This window comes from Pan paniscus, chromosome 6 (assembly GCF_029289425.2).
Source record: "Pan paniscus chromosome 6, NHGRI_mPanPan1-v2.0_pri, whole genome shotgun sequence".
Classification (NCBI taxonomy): domain Eukaryota; kingdom Metazoa; phylum Chordata; class Mammalia; order Primates; family Hominidae; genus Pan; species Pan paniscus.
In genome coordinates this window covers 90,594,746-90,609,287 of record NC_073255.2, presented here as the reverse complement: position 1 = coordinate 90,609,287, position 14,542 = coordinate 90,594,746, and the positions used below count along the sequence as shown (strand labels likewise).

Below are 14,542 nucleotides of genomic sequence, written 5' to 3'. Positions count from 1 at the left end.
AGGTGGGTGGGGTGGCCTAGGGCTGTGGGCAGAGGAGGAGGAGGGTGTGGGGAGCACCACGTGTGTGCTTCAGAAGCCTCTTCCCTATCGGTTGTAAATGTAAACAATAAGCCCTTCATTCATTCAGCTGCTGTTACCTGGCCTGGCACTTCTAGGGGCTGGCTGGTCCACAGGACAGCAGCCTCGGTGTCCCCAAAAAGTGCAGCCCCGGGGGTTGATGAGTGCATTAGTGGGGAAGCTGGGGGCATACAGGGGGTCCCCTGGAGGATGGGGCAGACCAGGAAGCTTCATAGAGCATCTTGCAGAAGTTTGCTGCCAGGTTGCCTGAAGGGGGTTTCGTGCAGGAGAAATAGCGTGAATAAGGGCTTGGAGTCAGAAAAGGAGGCTATTGGGTTAGAGAAACAGCTTAGGATTTGAGGAACTCAGACCTGCGTTGAGCACAGGATGCATTCTTGTCTGCAGTGCCTTGCGGGGGAATGATGGGATTCAGGCTTCAGGACAGGTGGAGGCGGTGGAGATGGAGAGGGGCTCCAAAGGCAGAAGAGGCAGGTGGAGGCGCCTGGGAGGAGCCTCCTCCACACACACCTGTGTGCACCTGCAAACTCCAGCCCTCAGCACCGTGCAGGCTGGGAAGGTAGTGCCTGGAATTCTGCACTCAGAGCCCAAAGTCCCAGCAGGGGGAATTTACTCCAAGGAGCAGTAATCGCTTTCCGGCATCTGCTGTCTACCTTGGCGGTGAAGAGTTCAGATGCTGGAGCTTAACAGCCCGGGTTCAAATCCCAGCTCTGCCACTCCCTAGCTATGTGACCTTGCACATTGCATCTCTCTCTGCCTCGACATCCTCATCTGTAAAATTGGGATCCTTATGGTATCTGGCTTTTAGGGTTGTTAGGAGAACTGTGTGCCCTGTGACAGAGTAGATGTCCTATAAATGTTGTTGCTGCCGTACAGAGTGGCTTCCTGGCCCCACTCACACACGTTTCAGGGAGAGGAGGCTCGTGCCCCTTCCAGGCTGTTTGTCCTTTTTCAGCAGCCTTGCTGGTTAGCCCTGACCCGGGACCTGCTGTTCTCTGCCTCACTGCAGCCTCCTCCCTGGTCCTGCCTCCCTTGGTGATAGAAAGGCCATCTCCCCACAGCCCCAGTTGTCCCTGCTCCCCACCTGGCAGGCCTGCCCACGTGTGGTCCCCCAGTTCCCTCTTGGCCTCCCCTCCTGGCCCTGCCACCCTGACAGTTGATCCTGCCCCCTTTTTTTTTTTTTTTTGAAATGGAGTTTCACTCTTGTTGCCCAGACTTGAGTGCAATGGCGCGATCTTGGCTCACTGTAACCTCTGCCTCCTGGGTTCAAGCAATTCTGCCTCAGCCTCCCAAGTAGTTGGGATTACAGGCATGTGCCACCATGTCCGGCTAATTTTAGTATTTTTAGTAGAGACGGGGTTTCACCATGTTGGCCAGGCTGGTTTTGAACTTCTGACCTCAGGTGATCCACCTGCCTCAGGCTCCCAAAGTGCTGGTATTACAGGCGTGAGCCACCGCACCCAGCCAGTTCTGCCCTCTTGACACCACCTGCTCTACCTCCACTTCCATACACAGGGGAGGGAAGCTGCATTTGTGACCCTCAGATTCCCTGCTTATTGGTTCTTGTGAGAACTTCAGCTTTTGTGCAGGTTGAAAAAAAAAAGTATATATTAAGTGCTTACTTTGTGGAGAATTGTTCTGAGCTTTTTTGAGACAGCATCTTGCTCTGTCGCCCAGGCTGGAGTGCAGTGGTGCCACCTCGGCTCACTGCAACCTCCACCTCCCAGATTCAAGTGATTCTCCTGCCTCAGCTTCTCGAGTAGCTGGGACTACAGGCCCATGCCACCAAGACTGGCTAATTTTTTGTAGTTTTAGTAGAGGCAGGGTTTCACCATGTTGATCAAGCTGGTCTCAAACTCCTGACCTCAAGTGATCCGCCCACCTTGACCTCCCAAATTGCTGGGATTACAGGCGTGAGCCACCACGCCTGGCCTGGTTCTGAGCTCTTTAAATTCATTCCTTCATTTGTGGATATTTTAATAAGGTTGCCTACATTTTACAGATAAGAATATCTTGGCACAAAGAGGTGGCTGTGTCTGCCCTTGATGGATTTGCTAAGCACCTACTGTATGCCTGGGAGGCATGCTTCCTTCGGCCACACCATTCTACCCACCCTCTTCGGGTTCATGTCCCTGAACAATTATGATTCTGCCTTCTCAGACACCTATCCCTTTTGCTCAGGTGCAAAGTCCAAACACGCTATCTAGCTTTTAGGGTCCGCCCCCAGTTGGCTGTATCTTTCCACTGCAGCTCTCCCCATGCTCCCAGGCTGGGCACACCCAGACTTGCCTCACCTAAGGCTGATGTGGCCCCTTTAATAAACTGTGAGGAGTGGGCATGGTTTGAGGAGCAGGGCTGGCTTTGAGGGTGGTGTGGGGGTGCCCTCCGATCCCATACCTTTGGGATTATTTTGTTGCAAGGAACAGGAACCTGCTTCAATTAGGTTAAGTGAAAAGGGACTTAAGAGTGGAGAACAGAGAACTTGTGCAGCAAACAATTGGAGGCGACCTGGCCCCCCGGGACCCCGGAAGCTGGCAGGCAGCTCCTCCTCTGGCTTTCCTCTCTGTGGACTGCGGTTTCATTTTCTCGGCCTCTCTCAGCGCATCCGTCCAGTCTCCTTCTCCTTTCCCCTACAGGCTCCGTCTCCTTGGGTTGTGAGCGTGGCTGTGTTGAATGGGGCTGTAGCCTGAGTCCACGGGACCTCCCAGTGGGGGTCTCCTTCATCTTGGGGTGCAGAGAGACACTGATTGGTCCAGCCTGGATGAGGAAGCCCACCCGCCTCTGCTCGGCTAGTGGGGGGGCTGGTCACGTGGTCTCTGGGGCTGGCACAGCTGGGATAATTGGTTGGCTGCATTGATGATGAAGGTTGTGTGTTAGGTGAGGACCAGCAAATCTGGGCATTCAGGGAGTTCATGAGCTGATGGGGGAGGCAGACCCGTGGTCAATTAGCCATTGTGCCACAGGATGTGGGACTTGCAGCATGATTTGTTGAAAGAAACCAGAGTGCACTGATCAGGCCAGTGTGGGGAGGAGAGCACAGGTGGGATGGCCAGGGCTGCCTGCCACTGGCTTCCCCCAGCCCTGCCCCGGGACAGGAGGAGGCTCTCTCCTTTCAGGACCTGGAGATTTGGGTCCAACCGGCAGCGTGGGACTCGGGCTTTTTTTTTTTTTTTTTTTTTTTTTTTGAGATGGAGTTTCGCTCTTGTTGCCCAGGCTGGAGTGCAGTGGCATGATCTCAGCTCACCACAACCTCTGCCTCCCGGGTTCAAGTGATTCTCCTGCCTCAGCCTCCTGAGTAGCTGGGATTACAGGCACGCACCACCACGCCTGGCTAATTTTTGTAGTTTTAGTAGAGATGGGGTTTCACCATGTTGGCCAGGCTGGTTTCGAACTCCTGACCTCAAGTGATCTGCCCGCCTTGGTCTCCCAAAAGATAAGGAGTTCAAGACCTAGTATTACAGGCGTGAGCCACCGCGCCCAGCCAGAGCCTCCTATCCTGGCTCTTCTCACTGGGCTGCAAGGCTAGGGCCGTCACAACAGAACCAGTAATACAAAACTCATGTTTGCAGAGGAAATGCTTCAAAATGTTAATGAAACGTTTCCCTTCTGAATAGAAGGCAGAACAGGCCAGATGGTTTTTATTAACGAGGCCTGAATTTAGGACCTTCTCTACTTAACGGCTTCTGTCTTGATGGAGCGTTTCTTGCTCCATGGCTGGGATCATACCTTCCACTCTAGCCTGAGCCCTGAGCGACACCCGCTCCCGATTCATTTCCCTCCTTTGCCTTTTTGGTCCCTTGGGATGAGAGGGCGGAATTTCCGGCTCACCAGGAGGAGCGCCTGGTTTTTCAACGTCGCCCCCATCACCCTGAGGTCTCAAGCTGGTCTGCCCTTGCCTGTAGCTAAACCTGGCTGATGCTGCCCTAGCTCCTTTTGGGGGTGCTCCAGCCCCTGCCCACCTCACAATGTGCAGCATTGAGCTTCCAGAAGCTTTTACTAAATTGGGAAGACATCCGCCCTGCTTCCTGACAATGTAAACAATATCAGCCCTTTCCAGAAACATTTCAAGGCCAGACACTTTGATGCCTAGTGGAGCTGTTGGCTGGGCAACGGCTGCATATTGATCTGAAGGTTATGCAGGGAGGCTGGGCTCTGGTGTGGTGGGTGGGGTAGTCTGAAGGGCTTCCTGGAGGAATAGAACTGGGGCTAGGTTTTGTTTTGTTTTGTTTTGAGACAGGGCCTGGCTCTGTCACCCAGGCTGGAGTGCAGTGGCGTGATCTCGGCTCACTGCAGCTTCGACCTCCCAGGCTCAAGCCATCGTCCCACCTTAGTTAGCCTCTCTAGTAGCTGTGATTACAAGTGCATGTCACCATGCCCAGCTAATTTTTATATTTTTTTGTAGACAGGGTTTCACTGTGTTGCCCAGGGTGGTCTCAAACCCCTGAGATCAGGCAATCCTCCCACCTTGGCCTCCCAAAGTGCTAGGATTATAGGTGTGAGCCGCTGCACCCAGCTGGGGCTGAGTTTTGAAGCATAGGTGGGCTTGAGGCAGTTAAGGAGGGCATTCATGATGGGGGCAAAGGGAGAAAAGTTGAGAAGCTGGGGCAGCAGGGAGTAGAGTGTCTGTCTAGGGGCTCAGTGAAGAACCCACCATTCTCCCACGTTGAGTGTGAAGTTGGGGGAGTTATACTGGCGGCGGGGAGAAGTAACGTTGGGTGTCTGGGTTTTTTGCCACCTCGTACCTTTCTACTTCTGCTAGCCTGTTCCCTTTTGTAATGTAGGCTGTTCCCTGCACAAATCCATTCGTTTCTTTACTTTGCTAATGTTCAGCTTCTTTGGAGCCAGGGGCCACAGAGGAGAGGGAAGACATCTGAAAGGGGCTTGTGTGTTCTTCATCTGATTCCAGAAAGGACTTGAGGTGATTTACAAAGATAAACGCAGTATAACCAGATTAAAAGTAAATGAGAAAATTAGGCCAGGCATCAGGGCTCACGCCTGTAATCCCAGCACTTTGGGAGGGCAAGGAGGGAGAATCACTTGAGCCTAGGAGTTTGAGAGCAGCCTGGGCAACATAGCCAGACTTCATCTCTACAGAAAATTAAAAAATTAGCTGGGTGTGGTCCCAGCTACTCTGGATGCTGAGGCAGGAGGATCTCTTGAACCCAGGAGTTTGAGTCTGCAATGAGCTATGATCGTGCCACTGCACTCCAGCCTGGATGACAGAGTGAAACCCTGTCTCCAAAAAAAAAAAAAAAAAAAAAAAAGCGTTTTTATAGAGGTAATCAAGTTCAAATGAGGTCATTTGGGCCCTCATCTAATATGACTGGTGTCCTCATCCAATATGACCATTGTCCTTGTAAGAAAAGGACATTTGGACACAGGCATGTTCAGAGGGAAGACCACAGGAGGAACCAGGGAGAAGACAGCCATCTACACGCCAAGGAGAGAGGCCTCCGAAAAAAACAACCCTGCTGTGCCCAGCACGGTGGCTCAAGCCTCACGCCTGTAATCCCAACACTTTGGGAGGCCGAGGCAGGCAGATCACCTGAGATAAGGAGTTCAAGACCAGCCTGGCCAACATGGTGAAACTCTTGTCTTTACTAAAAATACAAAAATTAGCCAGATGTAGTGGCATGCACCTGTAATCCCAGCTACTCGGGAGGCTGAGGCAGGAGAATCACTTGAACCTGGGAGGCAGAGGCTGCAGTGAGCTGGGATTGCCACACCACACTCCAGCCTGAGCAACAGAGCGACACTAAGAGGGCCGAGCACGGTGGCTCACGCCTGTAATCCCAGCACTTTGGGAAGCTGAGGCAGGCAGATCACGAGGTCAGGAGTTCAAGACCAGTCTGGCCAATGTGGTGAAACCCTGTTTCTACTAAAAAGATAAAAAATTAGCTGGGTGTGGTGGTGTGCACCTATAGTCCCAGCTACTCGGGAGGCTGAGGCAGGAGAATTGCTTGAACCCAGGAGGCGGAGGTTGCAGTAAGCTGAGATCACGTCACTGCACTCCAGCCTGGGTGACAGAGTAAGATTTTGTCTCAAAAAAAAAAAAAAAAAAAAGAATAGAAAAGAAAAAGAAACCAATCCTGCTGATACCTTGGCCTTGGACTTCCAGCCTCCATAGCTGTGTACGCTACATCTCTGTTGTTTAAGCCACCTAGTCTGTGGTCCTTTGTAATGACAGCCATAGCGGACTAATATAGTCCCTAAGACCAGCATTTGTTCCCTTGCAGACACCATCGTCCCCAGTTACTTGCTGATCAGCAGTGGGTCGCCTTTCTGACACAGGTGTCTGGGCTCCTGGCTTGCTGCTTTCTCCTTGGAGTCTGTGTCCTCAGTCAGCTTGGGCCTGGGGTGCAGGGGAAGAGATGCATCTGTACAGCTGCAGAATCCTGGTGTAAGCTCAAGAGAGCCTCTAAGGGCAGCTGTGCCAACAAGAGCAGGGACCAGCTGGGTGTGGTGGCTCACACCTGTAATCCTAGCACTTTGGGAGGCCAAGGCAGGAGGATTGCTTCAGCTCAGGAGCTTGACACCAGCCTGGGCAACCTAGCAAGGGCCCATGTCTACAAAAAATAAGAAAAAAATAACTGGGCATGGTGGCGCCTGCCTGTAGTGCCACTGGGGTGGGAGGAGCTGAGGCAGGAGGATTGCTTGAGCCTGGGAAGTTGAGGTTGCAGTGAGCCATGATTGTGCTGCCACCCTCCAGCCTGGGGGACAGAGCAAGATCCTGTCTCAAAAAAAAAAAAGAAAAAACCGAATAAGAAAACAAAAGCAGGGCCCCCCCTTTGAGAGGAAGCCTCAGCCTCTGTCTACTTGAACCCCTCCAGTGATGGGGGGCTCACTGCCTGTTCCTTTGTTTGTGGGACCTACCCCTGGGAACACTCCATGCCTTGCGTGCTTAGGGGACCAGCCTTTCCAGCACGACCTGTCAGTTGGAATGTTGATCTGCTTCTCTCTGTCCTTCCCAGAGATAGCTCCAAGCAGGCTGGGTGAATGTGGCTATGGGGTGTGAACAAGGCACTGTAAGAATCCAACTCGATGTGAGGAGGACGAGAGTAGCGGAGGAGGGCATTTTTTTCTTTTTTTTTGAGACGGAGTCTCGTTCTGTCACCCAGGCTGGAGTGCAGTCGCGCCATCTTGGATCACTGCAACCTCCACCTCCAGGGCTCAAGCGATCCAGAGAGGGCACTTTAATGCATTCATATATTCACTAAACATGTATTTTTGAGCTCCTCTATGGTCTGGGTGCTGTCCTAGGTACCGAGAGCCCAGCAATGAACAAGATATGCAAAGATCTTGCCCTCCTAAAGCTGCACCCACGGTCCGGTGCAGTGCCCACGCTTGCAATCTCAGTGCTTTGGGAGGCCGAGGCAGGAGGATCACTTGAGCCTAGGAGTTCGAGACCAACCTGGGCAACATAGTGAGATCCTGTCTCTTCTTTTATTTATTTACTTTTTTTTGAGACACAGTTTCACTCTGTTGCCCAGGCTGGAGTGCAGTAGCATGATCTAAGCTCACTGTGATCTCCACCTTCTGGGTTCAAGCAATTCTCATGCCTCAGCCTCTCCAGTAGCTGGGATTACAGGTGCCTACCACCACACCCTGCTAATTTTTTTTTTGTATTTTTTGTATTTTTAGTAGAGACAGGGTTTTGCAGTGTTGGTCAGGCTGGTCTTGAACTCCTGATCTCAGCTGATCCACCCAGCTCGGCCTCTGCAAGTGCTAGGATTACAGGCATGAGCCACCACACCTGGCCCCTGTCTCTATTTTTATTTATTTTATTTTATTGAGACAGAGTTTCACTCTGCTGTCCAGGTTGGAGTGCAGTGGCGTGATCTCGGCTCACTGCGGCCTCCGCCTCCTGGGTTCAAGCGATTCTCCTGCCTCAGCCTCCCAAGTAGCTGGGATTACAGGCACGTGCCACCACACCCAGCTAATTTTTTGTACTTTTAGTAGAAATGGGATTTCACCATGTTGGCCAGGCTGGTCTCAAACTCCTGACCTCAGGTGATTGTCACCGCCAGCCTCGGCCTCCCAAAGTGCTGGGATTACAGATGTGAGCCACTGTGCCCAGTCTGTCTCTATTTTTAAAAAATGTTTAAGTAAAAAAGTTGCGCCCAGTGAGAGGAAGGGCATTCTAGGAACCCGGCATGGCACGTGCAAAAGCCTGGACGTGTGACCTAGTGGATATGAGTGTGGGTGGGTGTCTGTGGCTTTCAGCCAGAATTTGATGACTAACATGCGTTCCCTTTCTGGAAGCAACAAAAGAAAAAACACTGATGTTGAGGCCAGGTATGGTGGCTCACACCTGTAATCCCAGCACTTTGGGAGGCTAAGGCAGGATGATCACTTGAGCCCAGGAGTTGGAGACCAGCCTGGGCACCTTGGCAAAACCCTGTCTCTATAAAAAATACAAAAATTAGCCAGGTACAGTATCTATAATCCCAGCTACTCAGGAGGCTGAGGTGGGAGGATTGCTTGACCCCAGGAGTTTGAGGCTGCAGTGAGCTGTGATCGTGCCACTGCATTCTAGCCTGGGCAACACAGCAAGACCCTGTCTAAAATAAATAAATAAATAAATAAATAAATAAAGGCCCTGCCTTGAAGGCTTATTAGTGACTGTCCTAATCCCTGGGCCACCAAGTTCTGTTCCTCCTCCACTCTCCCCACCCATAGTAGTGTGCTGGGCTGCCCCTCAGGGGCATAGCAGGTGCTCATGGCCTGCTGGGTTCATCTTTTCTCCAAGCCACCACACCCTGGAGTGGACCCTGGTTTGCACCCTGTCGCCTCTGGCTGGGGCCGCTTATGCCACTCAGGGACCAGGCCTGAACCTCAGTGGGCTCAGCCTCTTCCCCAGCCCTTGCCTGCAGGAGAAGGTGTGGGAGTGAGAGCACCCTGGGGTGCTGACTCGAGGCCCTCCTTCTTCTTCTTTTTTTTTTTTTGAGATGGAGTTTCACTCTTGTTGCCTAGGCTGGAGTGCAATGGTGTGATCTCGGCTCACCGCATCCTCCACCTTCCGGGTTCAAGCGATTCTCCTGCCTCAGCCTCCCAAGTAGCTAGATTACAGGCATGTGCCCCCATGCCCGGCTAATTTTGTATTTTTAGTAGAGACAGGGTTTCTCCATGTTGGTTAGGCTGGTCTCGAACTCCTGATCTCAGGTGATCCACCTGCCTTGGCCTCCCAAAGTGCTGGGATTGCAGGCATGAGCCACTCCACCCAGCTTTTTTTTGGGACGGAATTTTGCTCTTGTTGCCCGGGTTGGAGTGCAGTGGCACGATCTCAGCTCACTGCAACCTCCGCCTCCTGGGTTCAAGCGATCCTCCTGCCTCAGCCTCCCTGGTAGCTGGGAATTCAGGTATGCGCCACCACACCTGGCTAATTTTTGTATTTTTAGTAGAGATGGGATTTTGCCAGTTTGGCCAGGCTGGTCTCGAACTCCTGACCTCAAATGATTCACCCGCCTTGGCCTCCCAAAGTGCTGGGATTACAGGCATGAGCCCCAACGCCCAGCCTCTTCCCACCTTTTGTAGTCTCCAGCGTCTATTATTCCCCTCTGTATTTTCATGTATACCCACTGTTTAGCTCCCACTTAGAAGTGCGATCATGTGGTATTTGATTTTCCGAGTTGTTTCGCTAGGGATAATGGCTCCCATCCATGTTGCTGAAAAAGACATGATTTCATTCTTTTTTTTTTTTTTTTTGAGACGGAGTCTCGCTCTGTCGCCCAGGCTGGAGTGCAGTGGTGCCATCTCGGCTCACTGCAAACTCCACCTCCCAGGTTCACGCCATTCTCCTGCCTCAGCCTCCCAAGTAGCTGGGACTACCGGCGCCCGCCACCACGCCCGGCTAATTTTTTTGTATTTTTAGTAGAGACGGGTTTTCACCGTGTTAGCCAGGCTGGTCTTGATCTCCTGACCTCATAATCCACCCGCCTCGGCCTCCCAAAGTGCTGGGATTACAGGCGTGAGCCACCGTGCCCGGCCTGATTTCATTCTTTTTGATGGCTGAGTGGCATTCCGTGGTAGACATATACCGCATTTTCTTTATCCAGTCCTCCCTTGACGGACACATATGTTGATCCCATATCTTTGCTCTTGTGAATTGTGCTGTGATCAACATACCAGTGCTGGTATCCTTCGGATAGAATGAATCATTTTCCTTTGGGTAGATGGCAATTAGTAGGATTGCTGGATGGAAGGGCCATTCTATGTTCAGTTCTTTGAGAAATCTCTGCACCATTTCTCATAAAGGTTGTACTAATTTACATTCTTACCAACAGTGTATACGCATTCCCTTTCCTCCACATCCTGTCCAACATGTATTGTTTTCAGGCTTTTGAATAATAGCCAGTCTTACTGGCTTAAGATGGTATCTCATTGTGATTTTAATTTGCATGTTCTGATGATCTGTGATGCTGGGCATTTTTTATATGGTTCTTGGCCGCTTGTATGTCTTCTTTTGTGTGCACTCTTTTTATGTCCGACTTCTTTCACTTGAGATTGTAATTGCAAGGTCCTTACACATCATTGCATGCAGTTGGCATTCATTCGTTCTCATTGCTGTATGTTATTCTATTGTGTGAACAAACCACAACTTATTTACTTATTATTATTATTGTTATTATTATTGAGACGGAGTCTCGCTCTTGTTGCCAGGCTGCAGTGCAATAGCGTGATCTCGGCTCACTGCAACCTCCACCTCCAGGGTTCAAGTGATTCTCCTGCCTCAGCCTCCCGAGTAGCTGGGATTACAGGCACCCGCCACAACGCCCGGCTAATTTTTTTTTTTTTTGTATTTTTGGTAGAGACGGGGTTTCACCGTTTGGCCAGGCTGGTCTCAAACTCCTGACCTCAGGTGATCCGCCCACCTCCACCTCCCAAAGTGTTGAGATTACAGGTGTGAGCCACCGCGCCTGGCATTGTTTTTTGTTTGTTTGTTTGTTTTTTGTTGTTGTTTTTTTGAGACAGAGTCTTGCTCTGTTGCTAAGACTGGGGTGCGCTGGCGTGATCTCGGCTCACTGCAGCCTCTATCTCCCGGGCTCAAGTGATCCTCCTGCCTCAGCCTCCCAAGTAGCTAGGATTACAGGTGCCCTCCACCACACCAGGCTAATTTTTGTATTTTTAGTAGAGATGGGGTTACACCATGTTGGCCAGGCTGGTCTCGAACTGCTGGCCTCAAGTGATCCACCCGCCTTGACCTCCCAAAGTGCTGGGATTACAGGCACGAGCCACCATGCCTGGCCTTATTGACTCATTCTAATGGTAATGGATGTGTGGGTTATTTTCAGCATTGGACCTTTTTTTGTGGCTGGTGGTTCTGAGCATGCCAATTCTGTGTGTGTGTCTAGCTCCCGCGAGACAGACAGGCTGGGCATTCCCAGGGCCCTGTGGTCCCTCAGGCTGTTGGCAGGTCAAGGAAGATGCCTCCTTTATTTTTTATTTTTTTTATTTTAAAAATTTTTTTGAAATAGAGTCTTACTCTGTCACCCAGGCTGGAGTGCAATGGCGTGATATCGGCTCACTGCAACCTCCGCCTCCCTGGTTCAAGTGATTCTCCTGCCTCAGCCTCCCAAGTAGCAGGGATTACAGGCGCACACCACCACGCCCAATTAATTTTTGTATTTTAGTAGAGATGGGGTTTCACCATGTTGGCCAGGCTGGTCTCGAACTCCTGACTACAGGTGTTCCACACGCCTCAGCCTCCCACCAGGCCTGGCCAGAAGATGCCTCCTCTAAAACTGAGGAACCACAGCCCTGAGCTCGGACATAGTGAGAAAGGTAGCATGTGGGACCGGAACCCGGGCTTCTAGACTCAACCCTTGCTTGTCTCCCAGCTGCAGGTGCCAGAGAAGTTGGGGTTTGACTGGGGCACTTGGCCTGGGTCTGTCCTGCCCTGCTCAGCCCAGGAGCCCAGAGCCCTGCACTGTGTAAACCTGGTCCACACTATCCACTGTGGTCTTGCCAGTTTCATCTCCCTCCCTCCTGTTTGAAGCCACGTGGGCTTGTGGAGCCTGGGTTCCAGCCCTGGATCTGCTGTGATGCTGGGGCAAGGCCCTATCCCCACGCTGGCTGTCAGCTGTCCCCACTATCTGGATGGCCGCCAGGCCAATGGGTGCTCTCAGGGCAGCTCGGGATTTATCCCCACCCCATTCTTCCTGGGGCTCCCTCGTACCCCTACTGCTGGCCAGCAGCTGTGTGTGTTGCCTGCACAGCTGGGGCTGCAGCTCCCCGCAGGCCTGGCAGAGAAGACTGACCAAGTATGGGTGGAGACAGCAGTACAGACAGCCGGGCACCCTCCCATCAGCTCTCCCAGGCCTGAGGGATAGCGGGTATAAGGCTCAGAGCTTCGGGTTCCGCCTCAGAGCCGGCAAGACTCACAGGGAAGGGGCCGTCCAGCCCTGCCCTCTTCTTGCCCTGGTCAGGGAGGATGTGGAGACTCTAGCTTCACCACTGGGTGACCTAAGTCAACCTTCTCAGATTCCCTGAGCCTTGGGCAAATGCAAACAAAGCTGTGTGGGATGGATGGGCAGTGGGGCCCGTGGAGCAGGTGAGGTGCCAGCCTGGAGTGGTGTTACACCGAAGACCCCCTGCTGGATTCTGCATGGTGCAGGATTGGGGTGGGACTGGCATTCTAGTGCATGTGTGGGCATTGGGGTGCTGGGCAGGGCTTGGGGAGCCCCCTTCATGCTCAAGAGAAGGGCTCACCATTGGCTCAGAAAGCCTGGCCTGGCAGTGAGCATTTTGGGGTCCTCTCTGTTGGGGTCTTGCCTCTTGGTGGCTGCGCAGTGGAGATAATGTTTCCTTCTCCCTCCCCTTGTGTCTCTTATTTTTTTTTTTTTTTTTTTTTTAGAAATAGGGTCTTAGGTCAGGCGTGGTGGCTCACGCCTATAATTCCACCACTTTGGGAGGTGAAGGCGGGCGGATCACCTGAGGTCAGGAGTTCAAGACCAGCCTGGCCAACATGGTGAAACCCCGTCTCTACTAAAAATACAAAAATTAGCCAGTTGTGGTGGTGCACTCCTGTGGGCTCAGCTACTTGGGAAGCTGAGGCACAAGAATCGCTTGAACTCAGCAGGCGGAGGTTGCAGTGAGCTGAGATCGTGCCACTGCACTCCAGAATGGGTGACAGAGTGAGACTCGGTCTCAAAAAATATATATATATATATATAGAGTCTTGCTCTGTGGCCCAGGATGGGGTTCAGTGGCAGGATCACAGATCACAGCTCACTGCAGCCTCAAACTTCTGGGCTCAAGCAATCCTCCCACCTTAGCCTCCTAAGTAGCTGGGACTACAGGTGTGTGTCACCATGCCTGGCTAATTTTTTTTTTTTTAATAGGAGGTGAGGTCTCACTGTGTTGTCCAGGCTGGTCTCGAACTCCTGGCCTCAAATGATCTTCTTGCCTTGGCATCCCAGAGTGCTAGGATTGCAGGCGTGAGCCACCGTACCTAGCCTATCTTTATTTTTCTTTTAAAAAAATGATTAAGAAGCCGGGCATGGTGGCTCACGCCTGTAATCCCAGCACTTTGGGAGGCCAAGGCGAGTGGATCACCTGAGGTCAGGAGTTCAAGACCAGCCTGGCCAACATAGTGAAACCTCATCTCTACAAAAATACAAAAATTAGCTGGGCATGATGACAGATGCCTGTAATCCCAGCTACTCGGGAGGCTGAGGCCGGAGAATGGTTTGAACCTGGGAGGTGGAGGTTGCAGTGAGCCGAGATCACGCCATTGCACTCCAACCTGGGTGACAGAGGGAGACTCTGACAAAAAAACCTGGGTGACAGAGGGAGACCCTGACAAAAAAAAAAAAAGCTTAAGAAATCTGTTAGATATTCAAAGGAGTAGACAGGATACATTGAACACCCATGTGCACCCCATAGGGCTAGGAAACAAACCTTAGAAATATAACAAAGGCTGGGCATGGTGGCTGATGCCTGTAATCCCAGCACTCTGGGAGGCTGAGCCAAGAGAATCACTTGAAGCCAGGAGTTCAAGACCAGCCTGGGCAACATAGTGAGATCCTCTCTTTACATAAATTAGCCGGATATGGTGGCATACACCTGTGGTCCCAGCTACTCGGGAGGCTAAGGAAGGAGGATCACTTGAGCCCAGGAGTTCAAGGCTACAGTGAGCTATGATTGCATCACTACACTCTTGCCTGGGCAACAGAGGGAGACCCTGTCTCCAAAAATAAATAAATGAATGAATGAATAAATAAATAAATAAATAAATAATGTCCCCAGTTACCCCACCCCAGTCCCCTCCCACCACCAAACCACCCCTCCCTGCTCTTACAATGGAGTTCATCCTGTGGGTGCCTCCAGGGCAGGCAGGCCAATTGCCAGGGAGGACCCTCTAGGGGACCATCCATCCCTCCACTGTACACTCACATTCCCTGTCCAGCCCAGGCACTGTGCCATCCGTGCCCACCCACCCACTGCTCTGCCCCCTCTCCAATACTTG

At 51.8% G+C, this 14,542-nt stretch overlaps 1 protein-coding gene across 3 annotated transcripts in view; it reads left to right on the top strand.

Moving 5' to 3' along the window:
- CLIP2 (CAP-Gly domain containing linker protein 2) overlaps nt 1-14,542 on the top strand; it is a 116,272-nt gene that overhangs the window by 1,267 nt on the left and 100,463 nt on the right. The gene's annotated exons all lie outside the window — the stretch shown is intronic.